Source organism: Salmo trutta, chromosome 8, assembly GCF_901001165.1.
Source record: "Salmo trutta chromosome 8, fSalTru1.1, whole genome shotgun sequence".
In the NCBI taxonomy this organism is placed as follows: Eukaryota; Metazoa; Chordata; class Actinopteri; order Salmoniformes; family Salmonidae; genus Salmo; species Salmo trutta.
In genome coordinates this window covers 45,697,167-45,719,706 of record NC_042964.1, presented here as the reverse complement: position 1 = coordinate 45,719,706, position 22,540 = coordinate 45,697,167, and positions in this window count along the sequence as shown.

The window sequence follows — 22,540 nt, the reverse complement described above, 5'->3', positions numbered from 1 at the left end:
TTTCTCTCTCTCTCTCCATCTCTCTCTCTCTCTGAGCAATAGCCCACTAAGGCCTCCTAGTTGCCAGAGTGCTTTGGCCCCCTCTGTGAAGGGAACAATCTCAAGAAAGGAACAACAGGCGAACTGATCCCACCGTCTTGGCAGACAGGTAATTTAATATGGGCTCTTGGCCTCACACCAGCAGGCAAATGCTCTGCGCTCTTCTTCGCTGCAAACTAGACCCCCTCTTCTCCCGTAGCGATAGAATCAGTTGAAAGGGGTCTGTTGCCAGATAGACTTTTCTCAAGGACATTAACCTCGTTTCCAAAGCAGACACGGATCACAGCCGCCTTGCATTGTGTTCCTCAGCTTACCTTGGCCGCTAAAGCTAGGGTTTGGCCTCCGGCTGGAAAAGAGAGAGGCAGAGAGAGAGAGAGGCAGAGAGAGAAAGAAAAAGAGAAAGAAAGAAAGAAAGAGAGAAAGAGAGAGAGGGGAGCGGGGAAAGAGAAATGAAATACATGTACAGGATCAGTGGAAGACTGAAGGAAGAATAAGGACGACGCTCAGAAATATATGAGGGATCATAATTCAGTCAGAGAGAGAGGCAGGGTATTTTCTAACTGCCGGTGATAAGGTACAGGGACAATACAAGGATAGGGGCCTTAATAAACTTCATATAAACCCTACTGTATCTTTGTGCGGTGAAGCAAAGGGCCTTTGTTAACACGCTGAGTTTATGGATGTATGAATGGTATGATATTGGCATATGCCTATCGCTCAGATGTGGAGCCACTCAGTAAGGGACGTGTGGGCTAACACACCAAGTTTATGGACGTATGAACGGTATGAATGGTATGAATGGTATGAATGGTATGAATGGTTGAATGGTATGAATGGTATAGGCCACATGACTATTGCTCAGATGTGGAGTCGCTCAGTAGGGGAGGCATGGGCCGTTTGTATTGCAGAGTCTCGTTAATGATGTTTCATTAACGAGGCATGTTTCATCCATAGCTCTGTCATGGTAGCCTGGTTAAAACAGACTGAATGTGATGAGCGTAGGGTTCAGTGTGATTTAACCAGGCTAATTTGTTGGCTTCCTCCATGCCAGTATATCCCATGTGATGGGTTTCTCCATCACATGTTCACTGACCAAAAGTCAGCAAAGATCAAGTCACAATCCTCCGTAGCATGTCTCATCAAAACAATGTCAACAACAACAACCGCTTCCCTGCCTTGGTGTGAGACCAGATTTGAGTCATCTGAAACCCTTTAAGAGTACGTCAAAAGTTATCTGTAATCGGGCAAACGATCTCCCCCCCGCAACGGAATTTACATGGTCAGGTTCAGAGTGTTTCTTTCTCCCTCAGTTTTGATCAATGCAAAGTGTGTGTATCCGTGTGTGTCCTTGTGCGTGTGTATGGTTCGGGGCTCACTATGTCTACGCATAATAAACAGGGCCCATTTTAGCCAATTTGGGGTGTGATTGAGCCTGAGCAGTCCCCCGTCACAACCAAGGAAGAAGTTATCAATCAGAGAGGGCCCCGGCTGCAGATGCTGCTCACCACCTAACCACCAGGCCACACAGCAATGTATGAGGTAGGGAGACAGAGAGGGGTAGAAGTACAAAGAAGTGAGAGAGTGAGAGGGGTAAGAGGGATGGAGAGTGTAAGAAAGATAGAGAAAGCGACAGAGAAAGAGAGAAAGTAAGAGAGACAGAGACAGAGTGCACCAGTGGACTAAGCAGCAAGTCCTCTCCCATTGCAGTAGTCACATGTGGTCAAACACACAGAGCCACTTACGTAAATCCAATGGGTGTGTAGTAATGATCCTACATACAGTATGTATGGCATCGCAGCCAAGAGTGGTATCTGGAAGCCGTACTGTACTGTCAGTTGTAGCTGAGATGCAATTAACAATCATCACATCCTGTGTTCTCTGTGTGTCACCTCTATACATACTTCATGCATACTGATTCATTCAACCCAACTACGGGAGGGAAGACATGCATACACAATCTTGATACTGTGTCCCAAATGGCAGCGTATTCCCTATATAGGGCACTAGTATTCAACAGGGCTCATAGAGCTCTGGTCAAAAGTAGTGCACTATGTAGTGAATAGGGTCCCATTTGGGATGCATATTTACAGTACACGTTGAGGGAAGGGCACAGAATGTCTACTGTATCATCACCATGCTAGGAGAAAGAGATTGACGAGAAGGCTTTGGGAGATTAGAAGGTTGGACGCAGAGTTGAGAGGTCCATAAATGAAAGATCGGTCTGAAACAGAAAGATTCCATTTGTTGAATCGTAAAATTGTATCAATAAAAGTTTTAAACAGAAACAGATACAGAATTATCTGAGCAAACTATTCCATTACTTGGACTGTAAAGAAACTAGTACTTCATCAATACAAGTTTAAAAGTGTTACAGTTTACAAAGTATGGGTGACAGTAAGTGGACAAGAAACTTCAAATGTGACCGATTGACATGCACACCTGAGAAAGTAGATCCACTTTCTTTCCAGAGTTGTCGCCTTGGCGATGGATTATAAGTGCTCCTTTACAGGACAGGACAGATATTGTATGTCACACAATGCGTTAAATAATGTGAATCAATGCACTTGTTCTGTATTTAATTGCTGAATCTCCCCTAGCTTTCTCTACCGACTGTTGACATCTGCCATGAAGCTTTATTGATTCCCGTGAAAGAAGTCAAGATCAGTACACTGTGTGTAAGGTGAATGCACACAGCGCAAGGAGGAACTAATTGCATATTCGTTTTGTTTGGTTTGAAAGTTCTTGCATTGTGTTGATTGAACAAAGGCTTTCAGTGAATCATTGAGCAGGGTAAACAGGGTCTCAATCTTGCCGGACGTAAATGGAAAATGTCTACTACCAATCAGCGGCCCTGCATATCTATTCAGTTCCCATAGCTTATGGAAGGTGGAGGCAAGGCCACAATGCTGAACATTTTAAATATTCTCAGTTGTTTGAATGATGCTACTGCATACAATACCTACATGATCCTATGTTATTGAATGAATGCTTTCAAGAACATAGACATGGATGACATGCCATACTGCACCTACAGTATCATTCATTCACAGTATTTCAATGGAGTTTCTTTCAATTCAATCGCCCTACAGCTTATCCTTGTGGTAAACAAAAGGACGGAGATCTTAAAAGACCTCAAAAACACATGTCATGTAGCCCTGTCCTGCAGTCAAATGACTTAGTGGCCTCGTGGGTGGAATGTTATTCATATTTTTCTTAATTTCATCATTAATACATTATTTTTTTAAACCCGCCAAAAATCTAGTGTTTCTATGTCCAACAGTTTTGTCATATTTAAGTCTTCTGTGATGTATATAAAGTGTAATATTGGGTTGCAAACTCAAAATTGAATACATTTCAACTCTATATTGGACATTGTACAGGTGTCTTTTGTTAAGCCCATAACCATGTGTGTGAGGTGTATACTTTTGTTCCAAACAAGATTTGTTTAAGACTGCCAAGAAACACTGTGTCCCTGATTTAGCCCACTGCAGTAAAAGGTTAACAGCAATCAGCTAGAAAGGAAGACATTTCTGAAATAGCTCCTATCGTTAGCAAAAATATGTTTTTTTTCCCTTTCAATAATTTCATGAATGTAAGGCACTTACAAGTTAGTTATCTGAAAATATAACTTTCTGAATCTAAAGGACTCTAGGAGAAAAGACTGCTGTTGGTTGATTTAAGATACACAGTGCAGAGGACATCAAACCACCAATGCCGATAAACTACATCACAATATGAAAGGTCTATCTACTGTACATCATTATAATGCCTTTGATGGGTCCAGTCACCCAACAATGTGGCATATGGAGGTTCAAATATGCTATGGAGAGATCTATAGTGTCTTGTTATAGATTCATTTAGGAAATGTATAGGTCCTCAATCTTGAATAATGTATATCAGATCTTCTTTATACAGAGACAGATCAAAACCCTATTGTCACACAAGGCCCAAGCCTCAGATATGGAAAATTGGAGCGGTGGATTTTTATCGGTTTTATAAAGTCACCTGGATGTGGATGTCACGGTTGTCGAAAGGATCGGACCAAAATGCAGCATGGTTGCAAACAAACACTACTCAAAAGATAATCACCCACAAAACCCAGGAAAAAAAAAAACCTACTTAAATATGATCTCCAATCAGAGGTAACGAGGACCAGCTGCCTCCAATTGGAGATCAACCCAACATAGAAATAGAAAAACTAGAACTTAAACATAGAAATAGAAAACATAGAAAAACACAAAACACCCCCGTCACAGCAAAAAACTGGAGAGCTGGATTTTTGTCAGTTTTATAAAGTCACCTGGATGTGGAAAACTGGAGAGGTGGATTTTTGTCCGTTTTATAAAGTCACCTGGATGTGGAAAACTGGAGAGGTGGATTTTTGTCTGTTTTATAAAGTCACCTGGATGTGGAAAACTGGAGAGGTGGATTTTTGTCAGTTTTATAAAGTCACCTGGATGTGAAAAACTGGAGAGGTGGATTTTTGTCTGTTTTCTAAAGTCACCTGGATGTGGAAAACTGGAGAGGTGGATTTTTATCGGTTTTATAAAGTCACCTGGATGTGGAAAACTGGAGAGGTGGATTTTTGTCTGTTTTATAAAGTCACCTGGATGTGGAAAACTGGAGCGGTGGATTTTTGTCTGTTTTATAAAGTCACCTGGATGCATACATTTACTAAAGGCAACATAATGGAGATGAAAAACCCAGAGAGAATGCATAATGGAGGCGTACTTCACAGTGGTTGCTCCCCAAATGGCATCCTATTCCCTTGATAGTGCACTAAACTTTGACACATGCCTATGGCCAAATGTAGTGCCCTATAAAGGGAATAGGGGGCCATTTGGGACCCGTCGTGTGGATTGGAGGGAGGGAGGAGAGGGGTCTATTGTACTGTAACAATCACATAGGTCTGAACTGCCTTTTATTCCATCAGTCAACGGCATTGGCTACATTGGCTCGCCTCCATTTCATCCAATATCTGAAATTAGAACGGGGGGGAATTGATGAGCATTACATCAAAGAACACGTGAATGCTAATCAATTGACCCCCGCCGAAACTCCCGGCAAAGCAAATAGACTACTCCACTGCATACATAATTAAAAGGAGTAGTAGGGTTAGGGTTGTGACCCTGGACGAATTCACTCGCTCAGAAAGCAATTTATTTATAGAATTAACTTGTAGGCTATCAAACGGGAACGATGTGTTCGCTCGGCCCGTTATCAAACGTAAAGCCCTTGTTTTGTCAGAGGTTTTAAAATAGGATAAAAACTATCCCTTAGCAGCGTACAAAATAAACACACCAAAACAAATATATATATAGAGAGAGAGAAAGAGAGAGAAAGAGAGACAAAGAGAGAGAGAGAGAAAGAGAGAGAAAGAGAGAGAGAACTGTTTCCGCTCCACAAAGGAGATGAGTGGGAAAATGCTAATTAACAGAGCAGATATGAATAGAGATGAGGTGTCGGGCCCCTGTAGGAGAGGAATACATTTACCTCTGATCTGCATACAAATAAACAACATTACAACTGGATTTATTAATGGACAGTAACTCTCTAGTACCCTGTCCTATATAGCCCTAGATACAGGAGGACCAGGTTGTGTGGTGTTGTTATAGTAATATGCACAGGGCTGCTGGGGGATATAGATGAGTAAACATCAGAGAAAGTAGTGTCGCTATTCGCTGTCAGTGTTTATGTTTGTCTCGTTTGTTTGTTTGTCAACTTTAGGTAATAGATGCTTCCCTGCAGTGAGTCAACAGGCATGTGTTTTGGCACTTAGGAAATGTTATAGGAAGAAATGTTACCGACTGTCTGTTGAGCGCGCACAACACACACTACACACACTACACACACTACACACACACACACACACACACACACACACACACAGTATATGCATCAGGTGCCTATTGAGATAAAGTGACACCACCTTGTTATAGAAGGTAAGTTGACTGGGAACACGTTCTCATCTACAGCAATGCTCTGAAAGGGAGTTGAAGAGTCCAATGTTACATGTACTGACTGTATGGAGATGAGGGTCAGACTGTTACATGTACTGACTGTGTGGAGATGAGGGTCAGACTGTTACATGTACTGACTGTATGGAGATGAGGGTCAGACTGTTACATGTACTGACTGTATGGAGATGAGGGTCAGACTGTTACATGTACTGACTGTGTGGAGATGAGGGTCAGACTGTTACATGTACTGACTGTATGATGGTGAGGGTCAGACTGTTACATGTACTGACTGTATGGAGATGAGGGTCAGACTGTTACATGTACTGACTGTATGGAGATGAGGGTCAGACTGTTACATGTACTGACTGTGTGGAGATGAGGGTCAGACTGTTACATGTACTGACTGTATGGAGATGAGGGTCAGACTGTTACATGTACTGACTGTATGGAGATGAGGGTCAGACTGTTACATGTACTGACTGTGTGGAGATGAGGGTCAGACTGTTACATGTACTGACTGTATGATGGTGAGGGTCAGACTGTTACATGTACTGACTGTATGGAGATGAGGGTCAGACTGTTACATGTACTGACTGTATGGAGATGAGGGTCAGACTGTTACATGTACTGACTGTGTGGAGATGAGGGTCAGACTGTTACATGTACTGACTGTATGGAGATGAGGGTCAGACTGTTACATGTACTGACTGTATGGAGATGAGGGTCAGACTGTTACATGTACTGACTGTATGGAGATGAGGGTCAGACTGTTACATGTACTGACTGTATGGAGATGAGGGTCAGACTGTTACATGTACTGACTGTATGTAGATGAGGGTCAGACTGTTACATGTACTGACTGTATGGAGATGAGGGTCAGACTGTTACATGTACTGACTGTATGATGGTGAGGGTCAGACTGTTACATGTACTGACTGTATGGAGATGAGGGTCAGACTGTTACATGTACTGACTGTATGATGGTGAGGATCAGACTGTTACATGTACTGACTGTATGGAGATGAGGGTCAGACTGTTACATGTACTGACTGTATGGAGATGAGGGTCAGACTGTTACATGTACTGACTGTATGGAGATGAGGGTCAGACTGTTACATGTACTGACTGTATGGAGATGAGGGTCAGACTGTTAAATGTACTGACTGTATGGAGATGACGGTCAGACTGTTACATGTACTGACCTTTGGAGATGAGGGTCAGAATGTTACATGTACTGACTGTGTGGTGGTGAGGGTCAGACTGTTACATGTACTGACTGTGTGGTGGTGAGGGTCAGACTGTTAAATGTACTGACTGTGTGGAGATGAGGGTCAGACTGTTACATGTACTGACTGTATGGAGATGAGGGTCAGACTGTTACATGTACTGACTGTATGGAGATGACGGTCAGACTGTTACATGTACTGACTGTATGGAGATGAGGGTCAGACTGTTAAATGTACTGACTGTATGGAGATGACGGTCAGACTGTTACATGTACTGACTGTGTGGAGATGAGGGTCAGACTGTTACATGTGCTGACTGTATGGAGATGAGGGTCAGACTGTTACATGTACTGACCTTTGGAGATGAGGGTCAGAATGTTACATGTACTGACTGTATGGAGATGAGGGTCAGACTGTTACATGTACTGACTGTATGGAGATGAGGGTCAGACTGTTACATGTACTGACTGTGTGGTGGTGAGGGTCAGACTGTTACATGTACTGACTGTATGGAGATGAGGGTCAGACTGTTACATGTACTGACTGTATGGAGATGAGGGTCAGACTGTTACATGTACTGACTGTGTGGTGGTGAGGGTCAGACTGTTACATGTACTGACTGTGTGGTGGTGAGGGTCAGACTGTTACATGTACTGACTGTATGGAGATGAGGGTCAGACTGTTACATGTACTGACTGTATGGAGATGAGGGTCAGACTGTTACATGTACTGACTGTGTGGTGGTGAGGGTCAGACTGTTACATGTACTGACTGTATGGAGATGAGGGTCAGACTGTTACATGTACTGACTGTATGGAGATGAGGGTCAGACTGTTACATGTACTGGCTGTGTGGTGGTGAGGGTCAGACTGTTACATGTACTGACTGTATGGAGATGAGGGTCAGACTGTTACATGTACTGACTGTGTGGTGGTGAGGGTCAGACTGTTACATGTACTGACTGTGTGGTGGTGAGGGTCAGACTGTTACATGTACTGACTGTGTGGTGGTGAGGGTCAGACTGTTACATGTACTGACTGTATGGAGATGAGGGTCAGACTGTTACATGTACTGACTGTGTGGTGGTGAGGGTCAGACTGTTACATGTACTGACTGTATGGTGGTGAGCGTCAGACTGTTACATGTACTGACTGTGTGGTGGTGAGGGTCAGACTGTTACATGTACTGACTGTGTGGTTGTGAGGGTCAGACTGTTACATGTACTGACTGTGTGGTGGTGAGCGTCAGACTGTTACATGTACTGACTGTGTGGTGGTGAGGGTCAGACTGTTACATGTACTGACTGTGTGGTGGTGAGGGTCAGACTGTTACATGTACTGACTGTGTGGTGGTGAGGGTCAGACTGTTACATGTACTGACTGTATGGAGATGAGGGTCAGACTGTTACATGTACTGACTGTATGATGGTGAGGATCAGACTGTTACATGTACTGACTGTGTGGTGGTGAGGGTCAGACTGTTACATGTACTGACTGTGTGGTGGTGAGGGTCAGACTGTTACATGTACTGACTGTGTGGTGGTGAGCGTCAGACTGTTACATGTACTGACTGTGTGGTGGTGAGGGTCAGACTGTTACATGTACTGACTGTGTGGTGGTGAGGGTCAGACTGTTACATGTACTGACTGTGTGGTGGTGAGGGTCAGACTGTTACATGTACTGACTGTGTGGTGGTGAGGGTCAGACTGTTACATGTACTGACTGTGTGGTGGTGAGGGTCAGACTGTTACATGTACTGACTGTATGGAGATGAGGGTCAGACTGTTACATGTACTGACTGTATGGAGATGAGGGTCAGACTGTTACATGTACTGACTGTATGGTGGTGAGCGTCAGACTGTTACATGTACTGACTGTGTGGTGGTGAGGGTCAGACTGTTACATGTACTGACTGTGTGGAGATGAGGGTCAGACTGTTACATGTACTGACTGTGTGGTGGTGAGCGTCAGACTGTTACATGTACTGACTGTGTGGTGGTGAGGGTCAGACTGTTACATGTACTGACTGTGTGGTGGTGAGGGTCAGACTGTTACATGTACTGACTGTGTGGTGGTGAGGGTCAGACTGTTACATGTACTGACTGTGTGGAGATGAGGGTCAGACTGTTACATGTACTGACTGTGTGGTGGTGAGGGTCAGACTGTTACATGTACTGACTGTGTGGAGATGAGGGTCAGACTGTTACATGTACTGACTGTATGGAGATGAGGGTCAGACTGTTACATGTACTGACTGTGTGGTGGTGAGGGTCAGACTGTTACATGTACTGACTGTGTGGTGGTGAGGGTCAGACTGTTACATGTACTGACTGTGTGGTGGTGAGGGTCAGGCAAGAGAAGTAGAAGATGCCGATAGACCAGCCATCTTCCTCTTCATCCTGCAGGTCTCCATGTTTGGTTAGCTTATCCTCTGCTGTGGGAGTAACGGATCTCTCTCTCTCTCTCTCTCTCTCTCTCTCTCTCTCTCTCTCTCTCTCTCTCTCTCTCTCTCTCTCTCTCTCCACCCAGGTTCAGGTGATCAAATGTTTCCTTAAGGCTTGTGGTAGGTTTCCCCCCCTCTCATTTCCTCAGTCTTAACTGGATGTTTTCAGGCCCCATGGTGGCTCAGTAAGTCTGCCTCCGCCAGATGTTGGTGAGTATGAGGAAAAACTTTGCACAACCGTCTCTCCCCAGGCCTCTGTAGAAGGTGTGTGCACGCGAGCGTGTGTGTGGACAGGGCTTTTACCACTGAAGTGCCGGATACAGCAACAACCCCTGGAATTGCCTTCTGTCTTTTTTATGACATTCCAAATGCTTTTCACCATACGGCCAGTGGCTGGAGGTGTGTGTGGAGTTTCCACACGATTGGTTGACATTATGCGGCCGTGGCACAGCTTTGAAAGGGGACTGGAAGAAAACCGGAAAGAAATCCTGAATCCTTTGAAGCGATACACGGACAGATTGCTATTCTCACGCTTTACTTTACATGCTTTACATTGACTGGCTGACGCCTGGCGAGGCATACAGGCCTGCATTCAATTTATGTCCTGTCAGTGGACAGTATAGCAGTATACTAGTTCTATTTACACTATCTGTTTGGTTTGGACATTTGAAGTTAGACGAAGACACGTTTTGCAATTCAATTGCCAATGTTTGGTGTTTTAGTTCTATTTTTATTAGGGTGTAGGGAAATGACTCTCTTTTACAGTTACTTATACAACCTTATTTAAAAACCAACTTTAGTTTGGAAGAAATTGAAATGGTCAAAGAATTAAACAGTTATTTTTTATCTCCTCTTTCATGATGCTGTTCACCCAACACATGTCATGTTATTTATTAAATGTGGTTATTTTTGTTTATGCAATAGGGTTATTTGTTTCGAAAGAGCAGTTTGATGGCGCAGGTACAGTCACAAGACTATACTTAGTGCCACTAAGAACGTAGAAGCTGAATATCATGGGGAGCGTGTGCCATTCATTTACTGATATGCATTGATACATACTGATCTCTGTTACTTAGCAACGTTTTAGCGGCCGTTAAATACACAGCATGCTGTAATACATCAGAGGTGTGAATGCCGTTAAACCAACTCAAAGTGTGTTAATGGGGTCACTGATTTCCGGTGGACAGGTGGATGGGTTTAACACTAGGATAAGCCAATCACTTTTGTGTCAAAAACATCAAATACCTAGTCACCATCAAAAAGTCATTTAAAAAAAGATGACATGCTGTTAATAGACTGCTAAAAGCATGTCCTTGACAGTGACACTGTCTTGGAAAATGTCATAGTGATTTCTTGGGAAGTCGGGCGCTGAGGTGGAGTCTGACACGCGGCTGAATCCAACTAATTATCAAGCAGACAAATAAGTCACTCGTTAGCATTCAAAGGCTTATGTCCGACTCAGTCACTGGTGTGCAAATTAGCAGTCGTTTGGGAAATGCAGTCGTTTAGTAAGCTCTGCTGACTCCCTGGAATGCAAGCGTTCAACAGGTGAGTGCTGAAAGGATTCGAAGCAACAGATGAGGTGCTGCAAAATGATCTGCTACATGAGCTGGGTCACTTAGAAAATATTTACTGTTATTTTACCCACTTTTGTCACATTTCTTAGAAAAGGGTGTTCAGCAGAAGTGGGTTATGAATCAAGGCAAACAGCTGGGATAATGGGAGCGTATTGCTCATGGAACAAACATGGCCGCTGTACTCATTTACACCTGCATTTTGGTATTTTCTTTAAAAACAGAATGAACATTTGTTGACACTATCCAACTGCTTCCACTGCCATTCTAATGGATTGTGTTACTTCGTATAGACTCACAATAGCAGTACATTGAAGGCTCCAGTGAATGTGACATGTCTAACTACCCATTCACCACACATTCACCAATGAGTTAAAGACTCCTTCCAGACAGATCTTGCACATCAGATCTAGATTGAATTGGACTTCTTTGTCTGCTGTGAGTTACCAAGGGCATAGGAGAAGGTTCAGACTGCCCACAATGTCTGAGTCTGGGCTAAATATTTACAGGGAGAACCATGTCTACCACATTCAATTATGTAGACAAAAACCTGAACACAAGCATGGATGCATGAAAACACACACACATACACACAAACAGGGCAAATATAAGCATCCACCAAATTGTTATTATAGACACACACACACACACACACACACACACACACACACACACACACACACACACACACTTGCTTGGGAAATGTGAGTTCAGAAGGAGACATGCAGCCCAATCTAATCACTCTGTTTGGATAGAGTAATTGAATCTTGTTAGACAGAGGGGACCCCAACAGGCCTTTAAAGTAACCATCTGATTTGAATCCAGCGGCCCTGATAGAGGCCAGACCAAGACAACAAATGGGATTACATTACAGGAGACACTCAGGGGTGAGACTCCACGGAGCGGCCGCTAAGCGCTACCCTAACACATGCTAATTCGCAGTCATTACGTGTCGCAGGGCAACAGGGGAGAGAGATGCAAACGCAATAAGGGCCGCTAGCTGGGGATGCAATCAAAGGTAGTCCAATCACAGCTCAGGACTAGACCTGGAAGTCCAACCACAACACAGGACTAGACCTGGAGGTCCAATCACAACACAGGGCTAGACCTGGAGGTCCAATCACAGCACAGGACTAGACCTGGAAGTCCAATCACAACACAGGACTAGACCTGGAGGTCCAATCACAACACAGGACTAGACCTGGAGGTCCAATCACAACACAGGGCTAGACCTGGAGGTCCAATCACAGCACAGGATTAGACCTGGAAGTCCAACCACAACACAGGACTAGACCTGGAGGTCCAATCACAACACAGGGCTAGACCTGGAGGTCCAGAAACCTGCTTTTCAGTTTTGATTGAATAATACCCTTATTAACACCTGTTACTTTAAGGACAAAATACTAATCTCATCCGTGCTGTTCACAACAAAACGCCTTAAAGGCCTTTCTCTGCATGGTAAATAGGCAAAAGGATGCACTTTTGGCATACGCGCACGGGCCAACAATATGAATAAATAAACAAACATACTGTTTGCTCCGGGGGAAAGACAAAAAACCCAAAAACTATTAGCCGACCCAAAATGCAATTCACTGGAGCTTGAAAACAGATGGCCGACCTGTCCTCTATGTGTCAGTTCTGTCCGAGGCGGACAACCGTTGGCTTCTGTTTCCTTTCCTCTCCTCTTTTTCTCTCGCTCTACCGCTGGGTCTCCTCTTCTAAAAGAGACTGCTAAATATTAATGTTGGCTGTCATGCGGTGCCCCAGCGACACTAACGGCCAAATGATCCTAACACGGAATAATGAAGCCAGTGGGGTACAGGTGGGGTACAGGTGGGGTACATGGTTGCGTAATCGTTCCACATTGCCAGGTTCATCCATAATTTAAGGGGGGCTGGAGATACCAGTGAAGGAACCGAGGATATGTGAACGTGGGTGGATGTATACATCGATACACATATTGTAGATGTGAAAGGGAATGCAAAGACATAGGTGTATAAGCAGGCATACATGCACAAATGTTCATACACAGAAATGTGCCAATGCGCCACACAAGTATGTAGTATCACATGTACACCCGTGGAGGCTGGTGGGAAGAGCTATAGGAGGACGCACTCAATGGCTGGAATGGAATAAATGGAACGGAGTCAAACATGTTGTTTCCATGTGTTTGCGGTGTTTGATACCGTTCCAACAGGTCCATTCCAGTCTTTACAATGAGCCCGTCCTCCTATAGCTCCTCCCACCAGCCTCCTCTGATCTACCCACATGCAGGCACACTCCCACCACCACCCTCCCCACCCTCAAACACCAGCAAAGCAACAAAGGATTTTCCAGAACAACCATGACATCTATTTCTATGTGTCCTTTGTCACTCCCGGCAACACTCGATAATCAGTACAGTAAAAAGCCACACATGTTTTTCTAAAACCCCTCAGAAAACAATGGTTATTGATCAGTCCTGTGTGTCAAAGGGGGACGTTTACTGAAGCCAAGACAAAAGACTCTGTTATCCCTGACTGCGTCCCAGATGGAACTCTATTCCCTATATAGTGCACTATTTCTTAACACAGCAAAGTAGTGCACTATAAAGGGAACAGGGTGCCGTTTGGGACGCAAGCCTGTGACAGTCTGACTGATTGAATAGCTGACATGCTCACATGTTCCTCCAGTCACAGCTACATGGACAGAGTCACCATGCCTGGGCCAGACGTGTCACAGACATGCCACACAACCACAGGGTCCCGTGACAGGTGGGACACAAGAGAGGGACACAGGTGACAATTGTCAAACGTTTTGACCTTTGCCCTACGGCCTCTGACCCCTGTCATGAAGACAACACCTGATGATAGGGGTGAGATGTGGTCAAAAAGCCGGGATGGAAACGTCCTCAGGTGGTTCTGTATTGCTCAGGGATTGGAGGAATGATTTAGTAATTCTGATTTAAGCCGGAACAAATCCCTGTCTTGAGACTTATTCTGCTTCTTTACAATTCATCTGTATTCTGAGTAGCTTTCCATCAAATTATGGAACAGAGCATTCTTCCAAGTGTGTGTATCAGTGTGTTAGTGTGTGTGTATGTTCGTGTATCTAAACATAACAATGATGCATACATGTGTGTGTGTATTAAAATAGAAACCCTAATCCCTCCTGGAGAAACACACACGTCCTTCTCCTTCCTAGACCATCAATACCTCTCGCCAACACACCTGCTAGTGTCTATACTATGGCTGAGGAGGGTAGAGGTACATGGGGGCCAAGGGCCAAGGTGCCAAGTAGATCAGATTGATCAGGGGCCCCCATGCAGTCCCCCTGGCCCCAAGACAGCCACTAATGGAGCTGTCAGTGAGCCATGTCCTTGATGTACAAATGCACCACTGTCAGACAAGACACTTCACTATTGCTGCTCTATGGCCACTCAGCAGCTCTTGTTGTGGATACACTGCTGGCCCTCCTCCACTAGGCTTATAACTGCCACACTGTGTAGAGCAGGGGAGACAACCCTGGTTCTGGAGGGCCGCAGGTACTTCCTGTGTTGGATTTAACCCACCTGGAAGACCCGGTGTGTTGAATTCAGGCAATCACTGAACTGACCAATTCGCTCAGTTGGTCACGTGGGGTGTCTAGTTGGTACAAAATCCTGCTGTACCTGCGGCAATCCAGGAACACGGATGCCTACCCCTGCAGTAGAGTATTACAGAGAAGTCTTCCTTGCCAAGGAGACCTTGGTCTCAGTGGGACCCCCTGCTAAAATACAATAAGAGAATCAGAGTGGCGTTCAGAGAAAATGATAAGTAAATAGAGGTCTGATGCCAAGGAAGGATTTAAAAGGACGTGAAAGTGCTTTATGTCAGGGTTTCCCAAACTGGGTCCTGGGGTCCCCCCTGGGTGCATGTTTTGGTTTTTGCCCTAGCACTACACAGCTGATTCAAATAATCACAGCTTGATGATGAGTTGGTTATTTGAATCAGCTGTGTAGTGTTAGGGCAAAAACCAGACCGAGTTTGGAAAACCTGCTATATGCAACAATTTTAACTGTAAATCACTGTAAATGCCAATGATTTACCTTTTAAGAGAAAAATATATAAATATATATTTTACTTCCATTTCAACGCAGAAAAGTCCATCCCCACTCAAGCTTTCCTACCACCTTTTAACTAGACTTAGAGGGTTACATAAAATGAGAAAACAAGTGCATTCTTCCATGACGCATTTCCTTTCCTAATTTCCTTTCTTCTTTGCCCTTGGGAAGTAAACAAAAGGTGACCCAAGTTGTCTGGAGTGTGTGTGTGTGTGTTTGACCCCCGTGTCCTTCAGTGCTGTTAATGAAGAGGCTGAGGCGTCGGGTCGTGTCATGCATGCATCCCTGTGGGCTTCAGATGCACTGACTCGCTCTCTCTCATCATTAAAACATGATCGCTAAAACGAGGTGAAGTTAATCGCAGGAATATTACCATAGACTAATTACAGGAGCCCGATAGGCAGTTAGGCTTGGGGGAAACTGCTACTGTAGGCTAATGTCATCAGCTCCTCTCAGCACTCGACAGTATATCTGAATCAAAGGCAGAGAGAGAGAGAGGGAGGCAGGGATTTGCATTTAGCCATAACTGGGGAAAGGTGATACTTTTCTCAGTTACCCCAAGTTGTCGTAAGCTTCTTAGCAAGGTGTTGACAACCATTTTGAAACATCTCCTGAATAAAATGTTGGATGACAATAAAGCAGTATGTTGCCACAGCAAGAAAAGTCGCTCGTAAAGACTAGTAGACCAAGGACAGACCTACATATGAAGCATTGAGTTTCCAAAAGCAAGTAAATGAGCTAGAACTTGCATTCAGAAAGTATTCAGACCTTTTGCTTTTTCCACATTTTGTTACATTACAGCCTTATTCTAAAATTGATTACATCGTTTTTCCCCCTCATCAATCTACACTCTATACCCCATAATAACAATGCAAAAACAGGTTTTTAGAAAAATGTTCAAATGCATTCAAAATACAAAACTGAAACATCAAATTTACATAAGTATTCAGACCCTTTACTCAGTACTTTGTTGAAGCACATTTGGCAGTGATTACAGCCTCGAGTCTTCATGGGTATGACACTACAAGTTTGGCACACCTGTATTTGGGGAGTTTTCCAATTCTCCTCTGCAGATCCTCTCAAGCTCTGTCAGGTTGGATGGAAAGCGTCGCTGCACAGCTATTTTCAGGTCTCTCCAGAGATGTTCGATCAGGTTGAAGTCTGGGCTCTGGCTGGTCCACTCAAGGACATTCAGAGACTTGTCCCGAAGCCACTCCTGCATTGTCTTGGCTGTGTCCTAAGAGTCGTTGTCCTGTTGGAAGGTGAACCTTTGTACCAGTCTGAAGTCTTGAGCACTCTGGAGCAGGTTTTCATCAAGGATCTCTCTGTACTTTGCTCCATTCATCCTGACTAGTCTCCCAGTCCCTGCCGCTGAAAAACACCCCCACAGCATGATGCTGCCACCACAATGCTTTACCGTAGGGATGGTGCCAGGTTTCCTCCAGACGTGACGCTTGGCATTCAGGCCAAAGAGTTCAATCTTGGTTTTATCAGACCAGAGAATCTTGTTTCTCATAGTCTGAGAGTCCTTTAGGTGCCTTTTGGCAAACTCCAAGTGGGCTGTCATGTGCCTTTTACTGAGGAGTAAAAGGCACATGACCTGACTAAGCCCCCCCCCCCCTCATGTGTCTTTTACTGAGGAGTGGCTTCCGTCTGGCCACTCTACCATAAAGGCCGGATTGGTGGAATGCTGCAGAGATGGTTGTCTTTCTGGAAGTTTCTACCATCTCCACTTAGGAACTCTGGAGCTCTGTCAAAGTGACCATCGGGTTCTTGGTCACCACCCTGAGTCTTGGTGGTTCCAAACTTCTTCCATTTAAGAATGATGGTGGCCACTGTGTTCTTGGGGACCTTTAATGCTGCAGACATTATTTGATCCCCTTCCCCAGATATGTGCCTCGACACAATCCTGTCTCGGAGCTCCTGCAATTCCTGGTTTTTGCTCTGACATGCACTGTCAATTGTGGGACCTTATATAGACAGGCGTGTGCCTTTCCAAATCATATCCAATCGATTGACTTTACCACAGGTGGACTCCAATGAAGTTGTAGAAACACAAGGATGGTCAATGGAAACAGGATGCACCTGAGATCAATTTAGAGTCTCATGGCAAAAGGTCTGAATTCTGCTTTTAGTTGAATTAAATTTGCACACATTTCTAAAAACCTGTTTATGCTTAATCTTTATGGGGTATTGTGTGTAGATTGAGCAGGAAAAAAACATATTTAATTCATTTTAGAATAAGGCTGTAACGTTACAAAATGTGGAAAAAGGCAAGGGGTCTGAATACTTTCCAAATGCGCTGTATAAAACCAAGTATACCAAAGGTGTATAAAAAGCCAGTACATTTCCTTGGGATAACAAGAAACTGCTCAAAATGGATTATTGGGTCTACCAAGAACACATCAAGACTGTCTTGTCAGGTCTGACTTGACAATGACAGAGAGATAGAGAAGACTGTCTTGTCATGTCTGCCTTGACACTGACAGAGAGACAGAGAAGAAGTATTCCATTGAACTAAGTCTGCGACATTCCTCCAGGAACATTTGCACTCTTACCTCCTGCTGTCTGCAAAATCAGCCACTGTCATTTAGCACGAGAGAGAGGTGAAATGAGCCTTGGGGTAGCACTGACGAGGGAGCCTGTGTGTGTGTGTGTGTGTGTGTGTGTGTGTGTGTGTGTGTGTGTGTGTGTGTGTGTGTGTGTGTGTGTGAGAAAGCGTGTGTAAATACTGTATGTGTGTGTGTGTGTATGCTGTGTGTGTGTGTCTATGTGTGTGTTTTTATCAGTGGGGTTTCTCTCGTCACGTCCCCTGTCTCTCTGCTCAGAGGGTCTGGGTGTGGAAGCCGGGGTTCACAGAAGTCACCTGTCACTGGGCTCTTTACAACATGTCTCTGCGATACCGCTGGCCCGTCAATCAACTGCCGCACGGCTGCGTCTAGGTGCCGTTGCAACGGGACGATAACCTCAGGGGTAACACACCTCCCTGCAAAGCATGCTGGGAATGAAGCAAGCTATGATCTGGGGTGTAGGATGGAGAAATAAGTGGGAAAGAGTAGTTTAGAATAATAAAAAGTAGCTTTAAGAAGACAACAATAATAGTGGGTGTGGGTAAGTGTGTGTAAGAGGGAGGCAGATGGAAGGAACCAAAATAAGAAAATGATTAGAAGGGCAAAGTGAACCAGTACATGGTGAGGAGAGTGTGCAGAAAAGGTGTATAGAATATTATACACTAGCAGACACACTATTAGAAACATTAACATCATAATCACATATATCATTTGAAGTATACATGCATACTGGTTGCGTATTATATATGTTACAGGTTGGGTATTATGTATGTTACTGGTTGGGTATTATGTATGTTACTGGTTGGGTATTATGTATGTTACTGGTTGGGTATTATGTATGTTACTGGTTGGGTATTATGTATGTTACTGGTTGGGTATTATGTATGTTACAGGTTGGGTATTCTGTATGTTACTGGTTGGGTATTATGTATGTTACTGGTTGGGTATTATGTATGTTACTGGTTGGGTATTATGTATGTTACAGGTTGGGTATTATGTATGTTACTGGTTGGGTATTATGTATGTTACAGGTTGGGTATTATGTATGTTACTGGTTGGGTAATATGTATGTTACAGGTTGGGTATTATGTATGTTACTGGTTGGGTATTATGTATGTTACTGGTTGGGTATTATGTATGTTACTGGTTGGGTATTATGTATGTTACTGGTTGGGTATTATGTATGTTACAGGTTGGGTATTATGTATGTCACTGGTTGGGTATTATGTATGTTATTGGTTGGGTATTATGTATGTTACACTGGTTGGGTATTATGTATGTTACTGGTTGGGTATTATGTATGTTACTGGTTGGGTATTATGTATGTTACAGGTTGGGTATTATGTATGTTACAGGTTGGGTATTATGTATGTTATACTGGTTGGGTAATATGTATGTTATACTGGTTGGGTATTATGTATGTTATACTGGTTGGGTATTATGTATGTTACTGGTTGGGTATTATGTATGTTACTGGTTGGGTATTATATACGTTACTGGTTGGGTATTATGTATGTTACTGGTTGGGTATTATGTATGTTACTGGTTGGGTATTATGTATGTTACTGGTTGGGTATTATGTATGTTACAGGTTGGGTATTATGTATGTTACTGGTTGGGTATTATGTATGTTACTGGTTGGGTATTATGTATGTTACTGGTTGGGTATTATATACGTTACTGGTTGGGTATTATATACGTTACTGGTTGGGTATTATGTATGTTACTGGTTGGGTATTATGTATGTTACAGGTTGGGTATTATGTATGTTATACTGGTTGGGTATTATGTATGTTACATGTTGGGTATTATGTATGTAACAGGTTGGTTATTATGTATGTTACAGGTTGGGTATTATGTATGTTACAGATTGGGTATTATGTATGTTACACTGGTTGGGTATTATGTATGTTACACTGGTTGGGTATTATGTAAGTTACTGGTTGGGTATTCTGTATGTTACTGGTTGGGTATTATGTATGTTACTGGTTGGGTATTCTGTATGTTACTGGTTGGGTATTATGTATGTTACTGGTTGGGTATTATGTATGTTACTGGTTGGGTATTATGTATGTTACTGGTTGGGTATTATGTATGTTACTGGTTGGGTATTATGTATGTTACTGGTTGGGTATTATGTATGTTACTGGTTGGGTATTATGTATGTTACTGGTTGGGTATTATGTATGTTACAGGTTGGGTATTCTGTATGTTACTGGTTGGGTATTATGTATGTTACTGGTTGGGTATTATGTATGTTACTGGTTGGGTATTATGTATGTTACAGGTTGGGTATTATGTATGTTACTGGTTGGGTATTATGTATGTTACAGGTTGGGTATTATGTATGTTACTGGTTGGGTATTATGTATGTTACAGGTTGGGTATTATGTATGTTACTGGTTGGGTATTATGTATGTTACTGGTTGGGTATTATGTATGTTACTGGTTGGGTATTATGTATGTTACTGGTTGGGTATTATGTATGTTACAGGTTGGGTATTATGTATGTCACTGGTTGGGTATTATGTATGTTATTGGTTGGGTATTATGTATGTTACACTGGTTGGGTATTATGTATGTTACTGGTTGGGTATTATGTATGTTACTGGTTGGGTATTATGTATGTTACAGGTTGGGTATTATGTATGTTACAGGTTGGGTATTATGTATGTTATACTGGTTGGGTAATATGTATGTTATACTGGTTGGGTATTATGTATGTTATACTGGTTGGGTATTATGTATGTTACTGGTTGGGTATTATGTATGTTACTGGTTGGGTATTATATACGTTACTGGTTGGGTATTATGTATGTTACTGGTTGGGTATTATGTATGTTACTGGTTGGGTATTATGTATGTTACTGGTTGGGTATTATGTATGTTACAGGTTGGGTATTATGTATGTTACTGGTTGGGTATTATGTATGTTACTGGTTGGGTATTATGTATGTTACTGGTTGGGTATTATATACGTTACTGGTTGGGTATTATATACGTTACTGGTTGGGTATTATGTATGTTACTGGTTGGGTATTATGTATGTTACAGGTTGGGTATTATGTATGTTATACTGGTTGGGTATTATGTATGTTACATGTTGGGTATTATGTATGTAACAGGTTGGTTATTATGTATGTTACACTGGTTGGGTATTATGTATGTTACACTGGTTGGGTATTATGTAAGTTACTGGTTGGGTATTATGTATGTTACAGGTTGGGTATTATGTATGTTACTGGTTGGGTATTATGTATGTTACTGGTTGGGTATTATGTATGTTACAGGTTGGGTATTATGTATGTTACAGGTTGGGTATTATGTATGTTACAGGTTGGTTATTATGTATGTTACAGGTTGGTTATTATGTATATTACAGGTTGGGTATTATGTATGTTACAGGTTGGTTATGATGTATGTTATACTGGTTGGGTATTATGTATGTTATACTGGTTGGGTATTATGTGTTATACTGGTTGGGTATTATGTATGTAATACAGGTTGGGTATTATGTATATTACTGGTTGGGTATTATGTATGTTACAGGTTGGGTATTATGTATGTTACAGGTTGGGTATTATGTATGTTACAGGTTGGTTATTATGTATGTTACAGGTTGGTTATTATGTATATTACAGGTTGGGTATTATGTATGTTACAGGTTGGTTATGATGTATGTTATACTGGTTGGGTATTATGTATGTTACTGGTTGGGTATTATGTATTTTACTGGTTGTGTATTATGTATGTTACTGGTTGGGTATTATGTATGTTACAGGTTTGGTATTATGTATGTTACAGGTTGGTTATTATGTATGTTACTGGTTGGGTATTATGTATGTTACTGGTTGGGTATTATGTATGTTACAGGTTGGGTATTATGTATGTTACAGGTTGGTTATTATGTATGTTATACTGGTTGGGTATTATGTATGTTACTGGTTGTGTAACGTGCGTCCTATAAAGGGGTCCAAGGCGCAGCGTGTTGAGTGCTCGTCTTTACTTTTAATGAAAACACTTAAACAAAGAAAACAAAACGACATCCAACAGTTCTGTCAGGTTATACTAACAAAACAGAAAAAAACTACCCACACAAACCAGGTGGAAAAAGGCTGCCTAAGTATGGCTTCCAATCAGAGACAAAGATAGACAGCTGCCTCTGATTGGAAACCATACCCGGCCAAAACATAGAAAACAAACACAGAATGCCCACCCCCTATCACACCCTGACAGAGAAAAAACAGCTCTCTAAGGTCAGAGGGTGACATGTTGGGTATTATATATGTTACAGGTTGGGTATTATGTATGTTACTGGTTGGGTATCATGTATGTTACTGGTTGGGTATTATGTATGTTACTGGTTGGGTATTATGTATGTTACTGGTTGGGTATTATATATGTTACAGGTTGGGTATTATGTATGTTACTGGTTGGGTATCATGTATGTTACTGGTTGGGTATTATGTATGTTATACTGGTTGGGTATTATATATGTTACTGGTTGGGTATTATGTATGTTACTGGTTGGGTATTATGAATGTTATACTGGTTGGGTATTATGTATGTTATACTGGTTGGGTATTATGTATGTTACTGGTTGGGTATTATGTATGTTACTGGTTGGGTATTATGTATGTTACTGGTT